The 14245-nt window shown below is 42.2% G+C and overlaps 1 long non-coding RNA gene across 1 annotated transcript; it reads right to left on the bottom strand.

Annotated features, from left to right (window-relative positions):
* Positions 1-222: 222 nt before the first annotated feature.
* LOC122528095 lies at positions 223-12203 on the bottom strand. Its single transcript, XR_006306489.1, has 2 exons — positions 11139-12203; positions 223-560 (listed from the first exon to the last, which is right to left on the bottom strand). It is a non-coding gene; the product is annotated as an uncharacterized LOC122528095 (long non-coding RNA).
* Positions 12204-14245: the final 2042 nt, after the last annotated feature.

Genomic DNA, 14245 nt, shown 5'->3' with positions numbered 1-14245 from the left:
CCGCTTCTCCTCCACCTCTTCCCTCCCCACTCCACTCACTCTCTCTCTCTCTCTCTCTCTCTCTCTCTCTCTCTCTCTCTCTCTCTCTTTCTTTCTCTCTTTTTCTGTTTCTTCAACGAAGCACACGGAAGTTGTCCTTACTATCCTTCTCTACTCCAACACGTCGTCTCTCCCTTCGCGCGCGAGGAGAGCCACGGGCCACCCTCCTTCCTTTTCTTTCCCTCTTTTTTTTCCCCCCCAAGCGAGGCTCCCTCTTCTAGTTGGCTCCGTGCTTTCGACGCTCCTCCACCACCCTTCCTCGAGTCGAGCTAACTCGCGCCAGCCTCCACTCGAAACCACTCTCTGCGACTCAAACTCTCATCTGTCGATTGCCGCCACCCCTTGTCTTCCTCTTCTCTCCTCCACGCTTCCTCTCGCTCTCCGTTCACCGTCCACGCGTACCACGGCTGGTACTCTTCGTTTCTCGTGTTTTCTCCAGCGAGTTCGCTCGGCGACTCTCCTTCGCCCCTTGTTCCGCGAGCTTCAGCGTCGCTCGCTCGCTCGCTCGAGGTCGTCACCACCTTTGAACAGAGAAAATCGCGTGGCTTAGACGACAAAGTGTGTACAAAGACGGGACGAGAGAAACTGCGTCGCCGGGCGACGAGTTAGCCGACGAACGCAACTGGCTTTTATGGAATTCAATTGACGCGGCCCACGTGACGAGTATTGCGTCAACCACGCCGGATCAGCACGCCGTGCGATTAAATGGTTAACGCTGTGACGTTCGGATCGAGATGAGGACGTTCCAGTTGCGTTCCGATGTAACTCGCGTTGCAACCCGCGACGCAGGAATTGTTAGAATGACGATTGTTCTATCGGACTTTCGAGTGAAATGAAATACTTACGTTATTGCTTTAAGCAATATTAACGACAACATGAAATATTAAGCTTGCTTAGAAAATGTTAATGATTTAAAACATTCACTGCTAAAGCTATATTAATGATTCAAAAGAAAGTTTGGATTTTGTCGGATGTTTGAGTAAAGTAAATCAAGTAAATTCGTAATTTCGAGGTTCGAGTGAAATGGATGGCTAAAGCTACATTATTACTTTAAGCTACATTAATGCTAAAGATGTATCAATGATTTAAAATATTAAGCTTACTAAGGAAATGTTGATAATCCAGCTTGTTGCTAAAGCTGTGTTAACGATTTAAAAGAAAATTCAAATTTTGTTAGATGTTTGAATGAAAATTAAATAAAAGTCAATTCGCTTTGAAGATTTAAAAATTTAGAAGAGCGTTGTGAAACAATTTCGAATTTTGTTGGACGTTCGAATAAAATAAATAAGAAAGATTTGGAGATTTGTAAGTGTATCAACGCTATGAATAACTGCTTTCAGAAATAGCTTTATGTGACACTGCAGCGACGTCACGCGACAGTCATTAATTTTAATTTTTAAATCTCGAAACAAAGTCGATAATTAAAATATTAATTTCCTACGATGTTTCTTAATTCTTCCAATTCTGAATATGAGTTGGAAAATTAAATTTTCGAGTAATTAAATCAGAAATTTAATAACGCTGAATATCAAATTCAGCGCGTAGAAAATACGCACAGAAGATCGTTAATGTGAAATGAATTAGAATTCGATTTAACTCGATTAAAGTTCAATTCGGCCACGTTCGATTCGTCGTATTGTTCTTGACGTTTCGTCGAATATTAAATGACAGAATGTTCTGCCAAACCGAAATTTGAACGAGTTAAACGAGCATTCAGCTGTCGAGAAAAATTCACAGGAACAGTAAAAGAAAATTTTTTTTTCGAGAAATTAGATTCAAAAGTAGAGGAGACACTGATACTCATTGACCAACGTCGTCGTAACGCCATTGGGAATTCATTCTCGCTTGACACGACAATACATAATTACCCCAACAATGTCGAATTTTTTTCCCACCTCTTTGTCTAATTAATTAACTTTATCAATTTAACATCTGGCGAAAGAAACAACTGGCTCTTTGACACGCGTTTGCAGTTAACGTCGTTTATCCCGTCGTTTATATCGTGGGCAACGGCGAACTAATTAATTAGCCTTCTGTAATCTTTCTCACGCGAACAGGATTTCATTGTGCGAAGGGAAGGAGAAAAACGATGCCTTTTAACCAGGAAATAGAGGCCAATACATCGTGGCGTTTGCTCGATTGAATATTAAAAAGAAACGCGTTGGAACTATATCCTCCTTGGGAGAATGGAATAAACGCCATTCTACCGAAAAATTTCGCGATTCCCCGGACAATGGGGAAAGGCAGCGGGCATTCTCGTAAATTGAAAACGATCAATGCAAGATCGAGTGGGCTTTGTGCGTTAACGACTCGTAACGCGCTTACACACGAGGCGGATTGTAAAATGAAAGAGCCGAAAAATGAAACGGCATCGGCCCACTGAAAAAGCCCACGAAGCGCTTTCTAATTGGTTATATAAATGAAAGAAAAACGAAAGAAATGAAACATCGTCAAGGTGGTATCGAAATTCAACGCGGGCATTCGACCTGTTTTCAAACGAATCACCTAGACGGAAATTAAACGATCCTCTCGGCCGTTGAAAAATGGTTTTCCTTACGTCGGCGCGATAAAGGAGTAATCGATTGAATCGACGAATACTTTTGTCACGAGCGAGTGAGAAATATTTATAACGTTATAACGCTGTTTAACTTTTACACATTTGCGCTTCTCCGAGTGTGTTTTGAAGAATAAATATACATAATACGTATAATAATAATTTCCATTGAATACGGAAACTAAACGTTCGAATACCATCTGTATTTTAATAATGTAACGTTCATCCTGGATCAGCATGTTATTAAAATTATACGTTAAATGTAAATCAAATTATATCGAACATCAAGAACGTATGTCGCGTTATTACATTACAAATGAATCACAACAGACTACGTTACTCGTTCCATCGTATACATGTCTGTTCGTTATCCATCATTTTATTCAAATCCCTGTAACGAATTTCTTCCTTCCGTGTATTCTACCTCTTTCCTCTTTTCCCCGTAATCAAAAATTTCCATGAAGACGTTCCCTTCCTGTTACAACAGCACGCGTGTACTTCGCGAGCATTTCTCCGAGGAAAAATCCCCATTGTCCTCCGTTCTTTTACCTCATCAGCCACCGGTCGAACAAACTCGGCTGTCTCTTAACCAAGAGCTCGATTCTCGATTCGAGGCGCGGATAACTCGACCGGGAGAAATAAAGAACTAAGTTGAAAACTCGTTAACGCCGGGACTCGCGAGAGCTTCGCGACGCACCGAATCCCCTCCCGCCCATTGAAACGCGTTTCTTTTTCGCGCACGTTGATATCGGCCGCGTTGCAAACGTTAACACGTGAAATTTCACTCGATCGCGCCACCATTCACGCTCACCCCCTGTGTTCCGCGCCATCTTTCGCCTTTTCACGCGTTCCAAAACCATCCGCAACGCCTGCCTCTCTCTCTCTCTCTCTCTATCTCTCTCTCTCTTCTCTTTCTTTCTATCAGAGTCTCGCCCGCACGCATACACGCGCGAATCCCATTCTGCTGATTTTCCTTTCTCGCGCGTGCAAAGGCTCGGTATTCAGTTCCAACAGCGATTGCACACCCATTGCAGTCTGCTAGCTGCTGCTGCGAGACGATTCTCTCTCTCTCTATCTCTCTCTCTATCTCTGCCTCTGTCCTCTTTCTCTCTCCAGTTTTATTCTTCCTCTTTCCTTTTTTTGATTCCCCTACGTGTCGCTTGCTGACGTTATGCATTCGTTGTAATCGCGTCCTGGTTTTTCGCCAGGCCGCTTTTCGAAAAATGGTCGCGCGTCGTTTCGCTGTCCTTTTTCTCTTTTTTTCGCGAGATCCTTTGGAGGGTAGAGAGAGGGTTTGTCGCTCTGTACGAGGTTTTCCACGGAAATTCGGCTTAGCCGAGGGGTTTTATGGGACAATCCCGACGATACTTCGCCGCGGAACAATGTCGACGGTTGCTCTTCTTTCGATTACCTCGAGATACTGGAATCTAACGTAAACGCCACGTCTACGAGAGTGTGACTTTTTCCTCTTCCTTGCCCTTCCCTTTGGATAATTCATTTGTACGCATAAACTAATTTACAAGTACATGTAATTCGAGTTCACCGATTTCTTCCGATTATTTGTGATTTTTTTCGTTCGCATACAGTTGCTCGCGAAAGTATTCGAATAACGTTACGTTATGATTGTATTGATCGAGTATGAAACAGATCTAAATATATATATATGAAAATTGTAATACATTGCAAGTGATAAAAATATTATATTATATTACATATAAACAGCTACGATCAGGGGTCATCTTTGACAATTATAATACGCTTGAGATAATTATTCTAATTTTTTTTTTTTATTAATTGCTTGTATATTTACAATAAATATCTTGAAATTTATATATATATATGTTAGTTTTATTTACGATTAGTTAGTTCAAAATTTACGATTACTAAATTCTAAAATTTCGAATACATTCGTCAGCCGCTCACGTTCAAGTAAGTAGATTCAGCCGACAGAAATGAATTTCACCTAAGATTTCACTCGCATAAACGGAGCAACGACGAATTACAGCACTCAACGTAATTAAGACTCGCAGTCACAGTGATCGGACCATGATCATGCCAGTTATTTACTCTTTCTTCTATACTCTCTCTTCAACTACCAGACAACGCGTCCAATCCGAAGAATAAGAAACAATTAAATTAAGATAGAAATAAACGAAGAAAAACTCTAAGAAATCTCCTCTTATCAACCATTGAGCAACGCGCGCGCGCGCACGTCCAATTTAAAGAATCGGAAACAATTAAAGTAAGATAAAAATGAAAAGAGAGAAAAAGGAGGGAATTCAGGGGACTCTTCTCTTTTCAATCACTGAGCAACGCACGCGCGCCTGTCCAATCCGAAGAATCGGAAACGATTCAACGTATAAATAAGGAAAAAGAAGAAAGGACTCGATGAAAGGCCAAAATTCTCGAGAAAATTCTCGCAACAGATCCGGAGACAACGTGAAGCCCGGACGAAAGAGAGGCAGAGATCTCGCGAGATACCCGGCAAGCTCTTCCGGATCGTCGGGGGAAACAGAGAGCAGTGGATAAGATTCCTTGGATTCTTAAGAGAGGTCAGGACGAACGACGAAACGTCATAATGCGCGGAATGTAATCGACCGGAGAGGAGCCAGCCTCGCTTCGAGATTTCCATGTAAATGCGAGGACGCGCGTGCAGCTATTCGGCGGTCAGCTCGAAGGGTTCGCAGATTGAACCCCTAACGATCCTCTCTTCAGCTGATCTCTCTCTCTCTCTCTCTCTCTCTCTCTCTCTCTCTCTTCGTCGTATGAGCGCTGTGGCGTGGGGGAGGTTCGACAATAGGCGAATCCGACGGCGACGGCCACGGGAATTCGATTGCGCTAGATATGCACTCGGCCAAATGCAACGTCAGTCTTTCAGGCAGCAGGAAAAGCCCGGGGAGCTTGGTTTCCGTCTTTTGTGCGGCCGCGCTCGCGCCGTGAGTCCGCGCGCTTTATGAATATTCTTGGAATTTTAATGCGCTTTCCGACGACGATCCTCATTCACGAATTCGGGCCAGCAGCAGCAGCAGCAGCAGCAGCAGCAGCAGCAGCAGCAGCCGTCGTCGTCGTACCGAGCAGCCACCGACTGAGATTTCCGCGTGAACCTTGGCACACGCGGAACGTACCTCAAATTCAACGAACATGGACTCGTCCGTCGAGTATTAAAAGAAATATAAACGAATGGGGCGGAATCTCTCGCATCCAGATCTTCCATCGACTTGCTGATGAGATTTGTTTGTTCGCGACTATTAGAATTAGAGTTGGCACTCGAGATACCTGGATAGAGCAAAATTATGCCAGGTGTCTTGTCAAAATAATCTCGTACCAATTTCTGCGTCATTCGTATCGATAAAAATTTAAGGAAAAATAAAAAAGAAGAACACTTTCATTCGAAAATAAGAGTAACATGTGCAAAACCTTTACAGCCATTACAAATAATATATAATAAATAATAATATATTAATAAATAAATATCATAACGTAAATATCATACGTAATTAGTATTTCATGAAAGAGTTTCACGCTGAAACTCAACGATACGCCGGACCATCTTTCTCGCGAAACAGTGACCAATCGATTACCCAATAAATGTAAAAGCAAAGGAAAAAAGAGCGAAACCACAATATCCCCAAATCACAAGAACCGTAATGAATACACGCGAGAAAACATGAAAGAGGGTCTCCCGATCTGACACGGACGAACCGGCGAAAATCACCGGGTAGTGATTCCCAGCAGGTAGAATCGCACCGAAACGACTGTGTCCTCCGGAATGGACCTGCTCCTTCTTATTTGCGTCTACGGGCCCGGCCAAATTGTTTTCTCGATGGCGGGCCACTTTTGAGAAAATTGCCGGCCAACGAGTGACAAGTGTCTAATCCCTCTGCAAGTTCGATTCCACTGCAACTCGTCCCTCGTATCTCGCGATACTCTTCTTGTGTCGTTACAACGTATTATGAAAGAAAGAAAGAGAAAAGATCGTTGAACAATTCGGGTGAAATCGAGGCAAAACGTTCCTCGCGAAAATACCGAGAGAGCAACCTAATTTTGAGAGAATCGTTCGAACCGGATCTGTGTTCTCCTTTGATCGGATTCGCACCGACGAAACAACGTTGCTACTTGTTTTATTAACTGCCAAGCATCGGTAAGCGGCAACGCGATGTCCGTTTATTAATCGAAGCCTCTGTATTTAAAAGCGTTCGTAATTATCGGGCCGTGGAGTTTCGCCGGGGCAGGTAAACATTGAAACATCAACGATTCCAACGCGGCGGCGGTGTTATCGAACGCGGCGGCGCAAAGCTGATTATTTATCTGCCGGCATCTCGAATTAGGAGGGATATTAATTAATTGAAATGTTCGTTTCGGCGAATATTGCTTTTCTTTTTCGGTCGATCTCGGTCGTGGTTTGACAATTTTTTCAAAAGGAAAGAAAAGGATACAAAAGTTTCTTTTCTTCTTTGGAAAATTGTTTAAATGATTCTATCAGCGTGTGATATCTTGAGAATTAATTTTGTGATTCTTAATGCAATTTTTATAGCTATAAAATGGAACGAGTCTCTCAGTTGACAAAGTTCTTTTAAATATCAATTATCAAGAACAATATTTCGATATTTTAATATTTTGATAAACGACGTTTCTACGATTAACAAGGTGTGCTGAGTTTTAAAACTCTTCAAGCTCTTTTGTAGAAAAAATAAATTAATTAATTAATAAAAATCGTAATCTATTCCTGTTATTCAACGATCTTCAATTTATCTGAACGCGTTTTCGTGGAACTTAACTAAATAATGTACTATCTGCTGTCTGGATCGTTATTCTGCGTTCAGAGACATATTTCTCGCGCAAACTCGAGGAAAATTCGTTCGCAAACGAATTCTACGCGCTATTTCCCTCATTACGTCGCGAAGAATGAATTTCCTCAAATTAACCGCAACAAGGGTCAAAGGACAATACGATCCTTGAAGATCTTGTACGAGGACCAGAAACCAGAGACGGTTCTCCATTTTCTAAGGTTTCAACCGTAATTACTCTCTAAATACCGTGCCATCGAAATCCAAGCTCAGAGATGTCGAGATCTACGTGCACAAGTATATATATATATATATACGTATCATTAAATCCACTTCTCGAACCCGACCGACCAATATCTGTGCGTACAACGTATCGTGACTAAAAATTTTCAACGTACCGAAGCATCGACATGTGAAACGCGAAGAGCACCAAAAAGAGAAAAAAAAAAGAGGGGAAAGGCTTGCGCGAACGTGGAACAGTCAACTGTGCAACAACGACGAGAAAAAAAAAAAATAGAATTCCCGCGAATTGAATATGACAAATTTCGTTGTCATTTTCGCGAAGATCCGCGTCGTTCTCGAGTGGAAGAGGTATTAAAAAAAAAATAATAATAAAAAAGAGAAAAAGAGAGAGAGAGAGAGAGAAGAAATGGAAAAAAATAGCGTTCGAACAGTAGGAGAGTTCGCGTGAACTGAATTCACAAGTGTGCTTCACAACTGAATTTGCGACGAAATGTCGGAGAGGCGGAAGAAGAAGAAGAACGACTAGAATAATAAAAAAAAAAGAGAGAGAGAGAAAAGAGTGAAAGGAGCGAAGAAAGAAGGAAAAAATTAGAAAAAGGAAAGTATCAGCGCGACCACGCTAAATCATAATTACGTCGTTCGCACTTTCAAACTGGGTCGTGAGCATCTTTCGCGCCCGTATCGGACGCAACTGCTGTAAAAATGAATAAGCGCGACGGAAAAGCGGAAGCGACGTCAGAAAGACCGACGTGAATTACAGCCATTCTTCCTTATTCAATTCGCTGTCTCCGCCGTGTCCGACTACCAACTCGACTTCTGTGCGTTCTTCTGAATGGAACACGCTCTTCACTCTCGCTGTTATTATTCGCGCTGATTGTTTCCGACTGATCGACACCTTATTGTGTAAACGATCCCGGCAAGCCGATCTCACACCATTAACGACGCCTCCGATCGAGGAAAACCCTCTGTTTCGGCCTTCGTCCCTCGTCAACCATTTGCCCCACCTCTCGAACAATCCCGTAATTAAAGTTCTGCCGCGAAATCTGTCGTCCCATCGTTCTACCTCTTTCTCGTTTCGTCGCTTTACGATTTCGATCAAATTTTGGAGAGCGTCTTTGTTGACTGCGGACGTATGTGCAATCTTGCGTCTTTACAAGAGCGATAGAGGAATTATAGTTTTGGGTGGAAATCTGTTTGGTTTGTACAATGCAACGATAAAAATAGGCCATCTATCGGATATGCGTTTCTAACTTTTTTTTTTTTAAACAGAGCTTCTGGTTAAATTTAGACAAAGTTTTTGCCAGAAGATTCATCGAGATCTTCACCAACAAGAGATCAAACAAACTGTAGCACAGTGACGAAAGAAAATTCGAAAGATAGATGATAATCGGGAAATAGAATGACATATACATCAGAATGGACTACTGTCGCTAATGTGTCAAAACAATTTAATATTTAACAATACTTAAGTACAACATTTATCACCCTCCTTCATTGTTACTTTTCATTTTTACGTAGTCTTTCATTCAATGCATCCTTGCACTCCGAAATTTTTCAACAAACGCATAAACATTTTAACCTACTTCGGATATTCTTTTAATCCGTTACCTCTGCCCCCTCTTTTCCCCCGAGTGTACACACTTCGCCTTCGTATTAGCTGACATCGACCACTGTGGTCATTTACCCGGGGATCCGAAGTTTTAAGTGGATTCCGAACCACGAATGCCAAGAGCACAACGGAGTTCTTAGTGAGCTGGTCTCCGCTAACGAGGGGAACGCCACGCGCGACGTTCTAGCTAGTAATTTGGCTCGAATTTTGCGCATAGTTAAAGCATACTGTACGTAATAACGCGGCGAACGAGCGGGCCCCCTCCCCCCTCCCGTTGCTTGAAATTTCGCGGCGATATCGCGATCCAAGTTGCGCCTCGCGGATTTTAACGTGCAATTGATACTGATGACGATGCGATACCAAAGACTCGAATGCTTAATTTCAGTTATTCGAGCCAGTGATCATCCTGATTGGCAATTATCGACAGGACCGTCATTAGCCGGACTAATCGTCGCTGTATTACGAATAATTAGGTGCCCAATTAGGAGAAAAACGAACGAAATCCTCGTGATATTTTCTACTGGACTGCTTCTATTAAAATAATAAATTCACAAAAAAGAAAAGAATTAGTGCATTCCACGAGAACTGCATTAAACAAAAACAAAGTTCTTAAGATAATGTTGAAACAACCTACGTTTCAAAGTCGTATAGAATTGTGCCAACGTGTTTTTTTTATAAATGACATACGAAACGATTGTTGTTCCAATAAATATCACATCACAAAGAAAAATAATTGCAATTAAATAATTTGGAGCATTCGATTAATTGAGAGTAACCGGATTGTAGAATGTATTTAAAGTTTAAAAAGAGAAATCAGTAAAACGTTTGAGCTCGACTTAAAAAATTGATACGACAGAAGTTTTTATTTCAATAAAACTGCATGTAAAACGCACTAAAGCATTCATGAAGTAAATCGTAAAGTTTGTAAAAGTTTGTAATTGTTCATTTCTAACTCTTGGCGATCGCAATGGAAAGTTTTCAGTTGAGAGTCGTCTAGTTAACAATTAAATGAATCGACGCGGAATAAAATGGAATTTGTTATGTGTATTTCGTAGAAAATGAAAACCAGTGCGACGTTAATACTTAAATATCGCATCAGCAGAGTATATACACGTTGGTTAATTAAACGAGTAAATGGTAACCTACATTTCCTAGTTGTTAAGGTTGCTAATTATTCTTAACATCGTGGCCCAATTATTATTCCGCCGGCGAAAGCACGGAGAATCAGGAGATTCTATTCTGAATTCTCTTCGAAATATCGAATACCTTTTAATTATATTCCAGACAAATGAGAGGAAGAAATTCTGAAAATATAACGAAGTGAACAGCTACAAACTCTTATAGTCAGTTAATATATTTGTAGTCTGAATGACCTCGTTGCTATTTCAATTATGTCTATACTTGTCAAAGTGAAACAAAGTAATTAAAGAAATATAATGTAATGAAAAGTCTGTAATTTAAAAAAAAAGGGAACTGCACTGTAGTTTAAATATTTTTTTATATTTCTTTACGAGTGCATAAAAATTCGCAAATTTAATTACCACTCTTGAGAATCACTTGAGAAAAGAGCGAAAAGACTTATGGCGATATCTTTCGATTATTTCACTAAACAACAGATGGAACACAAACGACGAAGATATCGAGCGTAACGATTTCAACTATTGATGAAACAAGTTTCGTTTCTTTTATTCCAAACGCGAATATCCGACGGCTCTGGAGAACGTTAACGATGACCACGACCACCCCTAATCGTCTAAACAGCGAAATTTCAGTGGAAAGAGTAACAAGAGTCTCTCGTTCCCTGGAGCGTGCCATTGTATCACGAAATGCACGACACGATCTCACGAGTGAAGTCTTCACACCAACAGTTCTCAGAACTCTCTGGAGACGCAAACGACTCGCTTACCTGTTCCTTTTCGAAGTCGATCGCCTCTCTGGGAACTGCAAAACGGTTGTCGGAACTTGGAGACGATCGTCCAACCGTGTTACACAATTTCCAAAAAAGGAAGACGTTTCCGCCAAGTTTTCAGCCAGTTGCCAAATTGTTTCGACGATTCGAGGATCGTCTGTTCGATCTTCGGTCAATTAGCGTGGCTCGTTAACCCAACCCCGATAAAAGTCACCGGAGGAAACTTTTTCCCCTCACTGACAATTCACTGGTGAGCCAACAGAGAAGTAAACATCGTTCGTACGATCCTTCCGGTCCACGAAGGATCGCGATACGAGATACTCCACCCCCGCGCTTGGCGCTTGCTCGGAGTACACACACGCACAAATAAAAAAAAAAAAAAAGAGCACAATCCGATCGAAGCGGGCGGATGATCGTCCAGTGGAAGGGGTTGACTAGCGTAACTGCGTCGTCGACGCGTTACAACTTGTTGAAAAGTTCGAAAGGTCGATCTCGGGCGACGATCAACGCGCGTACGTGCGGCATAGTAGCGATCCGTCGCTCGAGCAGCTTGACGCAGGACCCGTCAAGCCACCGGGCCTGCTATTGTCCATCGTCCCTCGCCACGCGACCGATCCATTATCCCGCGAGACAGCTCGATATTAACGTTTTACCACGATCTTTCCGCTCAACTCAACTGAAATCGACCGAGGTTTCTCCTTCAGCTACGTCGAAACTCGATCGGTTCTTGGTGTCGCGCGTCGAACCGAAAAAAAAAAGAAAAAACACGCGAAAGTGTCACTCTGATCACTGTGTACACTCCGATTCGACTGGATCGGGCGCGCGATTTCTTTCTCTCTCTCTCTCTCTCTCTCTCTCTCTCTCTTTCTCTCTGTTTATATCGCGAAAAACGAACAGCAGCTGCTCGACGGAGGGAAGCGAATTATACTCCGCGTATATATCATATCGTGTCGCGTCGTGTGGTTCACGATGGTTCGACGTGTTGGTGCGGCGCGCGCGCGACCAACCCCCTGTGGCGAGAACAGCGAGCGGAGAAAGGCTGAGAGGTGGTGTCGCAAGGACTGCACGGTAATCACTGAGAGATGCGTTCCGTGAGACACGAGGCGCGCGCCGCCTCCCCGATGGAGCGCGCCCGGAGAACGCCGAGTCGAGCCGAGCGCGTACGACCGCCGAGAGACCGATGGGCCCGTGGCCAGCCCGACCGCCTCCAGCCACGAGATTTCCTTGTCGCGGCTTATGAGAATGCATGTGCTCGTCTCTCCGCTCTCTGCTCCACGCACGACGCCCGCACTGCCCCTCGCTGCATGCCGGTGGATGCCACTGCGTCACGCTCGATAGACCACGTTTCGAGATCGATTACCCAGGGATTTTTAAAGGGTGTCGCTTTGGGCATGGTTACGTTTCAGGTGGATAATTACATTTCGATTTTTATCGCGGCAAGTTTCCAGCTATTAGTGTCACCTATCCATCGCGGTATCAAATGTATTTTCTAAAGGAAGTTGTTTTGTAGATAGCTATACGGATTAGAGTTTCATTGTGGTCTTGGGCAGATTTTCTACTGGATTCGTGCTGTTTGCGTTGTCTATCGATCAAGCTATCAAAAGTATTCTTTTAAAAAGTGTGAATTTTTATTTTACCCTTGACTGTTACTATTTGCGTTATTGGGGGGGAGGGGGGCGCTTTGGGGATGGTTACGTTTCGGGTGGATAATTACATTTCGATTTTTATCGCGGCAAGTTTCCAGCTATTAGTGTCACCTATCCATCGCGGTATCAAATGTATTTTCTAAAGGAAGTTGTTTTGTAGATAGCTATACGGATTAGAGTTTCATTGTGGTCTTGGGCAGATTTTATACTGGATTCGTGCTGTTTGCGTTGTCTATCGATCAAGCTATCAAAAGTATTCTTTTAAAAAGTGTGAATTTTTATTTTACCCTTGACTGTTACTATTTGCGTTATTGGGGGGGAGGGGGGCGCTTTGGGGATGGTTACGTTTCGGGTGGATAATTACATTTCGATTTTTATCGCGGCAAGTTTCCAGCTATTAGTGTCACCTATCCATCGCGGTATCAAATGTATTTTCTAAAGGAGGTTGTTTTATAGATAGCTATATACGAGAGTGATTTACAGCGGATTAGAGTTTCATTGTGGTATTGGGCAGATTTTATACTGGATTCGTGCTGTTTGCGTTGTCTATCGATCAAGCTATCAAAAGTATTCTTTTAAAAAGTGTGAATTTTTATTTTACCCTTGACTGTTACTATTTGCGTTATTGGGGGGGAGGGGGGCGCTTTGGGGATGGTTACGTTTCGGGTGGATAATTACATTTCGATTTTTATCGCGGCAAGTTTCCAGCTATTAGTGTCACCTATCCATCGCGGTATCAAATGTATTTTCTAAAGGANTTTACCCTTGACTGTTACTATTTGCGTTATTGGGGGGGAGGGGGGCGCTTTGGGGATGGTTACGTTTCAGGTGGATAATTACATTTCGATTTTTATCGCGGCAAGTTTCGAGCTATTACCGTGTCACCTATCCATCGCGGTATCAAATGTATTTTCTAAAGGAGGTTGTTTTGTAGATAGCTATACGAGAGTGATTTACAGCGGATTAGAGTTTCATTGTGGTATTGGGCAGATTTTGTACTGGATTCGTGCTGTTTGCGTTGTCTATCGATCAAGCTACCAAAAGTATTCTTTTAAAAAGTATGGATTTTTATTTTGGCCTTGACAGCTACTATTTGCGTTATTTCGAATCAAAGATATTGTTTAAAATGTCGTTTATATAAGGAATTACATTTGGGGTGACTTCTAGCGAATTTGATTTTGATCGTCTTGGCACCTTGATCAATTAGGTTTTTTGCTATTCGTGTTATCTATCTATCAAGGTATCAAAGGTATTTTTTAAAAGGTGTTGTTTTGCAGAGAGTTACATTTCGGATGGTTTCCAGTTAGATTTTTATTGTAGTAGCTTTTGAACTGGATTTGTGCTATCCGTGTTATTTATCTATCAAGGTATCAAAGGTATTTTTTTAAAAGGTGTTGTATTTCTGTTTGGAGTGGTCTCCAACGGATTAGATTTTTATTGTTGCCTTGACAGTTTTGA

The sequence above is a fragment of the Frieseomelitta varia genome, unplaced genomic scaffold, assembly GCF_011392965.1.
Source record: "Frieseomelitta varia isolate USP_RPSP 00005682 unplaced genomic scaffold, Fvar_1.2 scaffold_245, whole genome shotgun sequence".
In the NCBI taxonomy this organism is placed as follows: Eukaryota; Metazoa; Arthropoda; class Insecta; order Hymenoptera; family Apidae; genus Frieseomelitta; species Frieseomelitta varia.
Note: the sequence above shows the minus strand (reverse complement) of the source record. Positions and strands in the feature narration are given on the sequence as shown.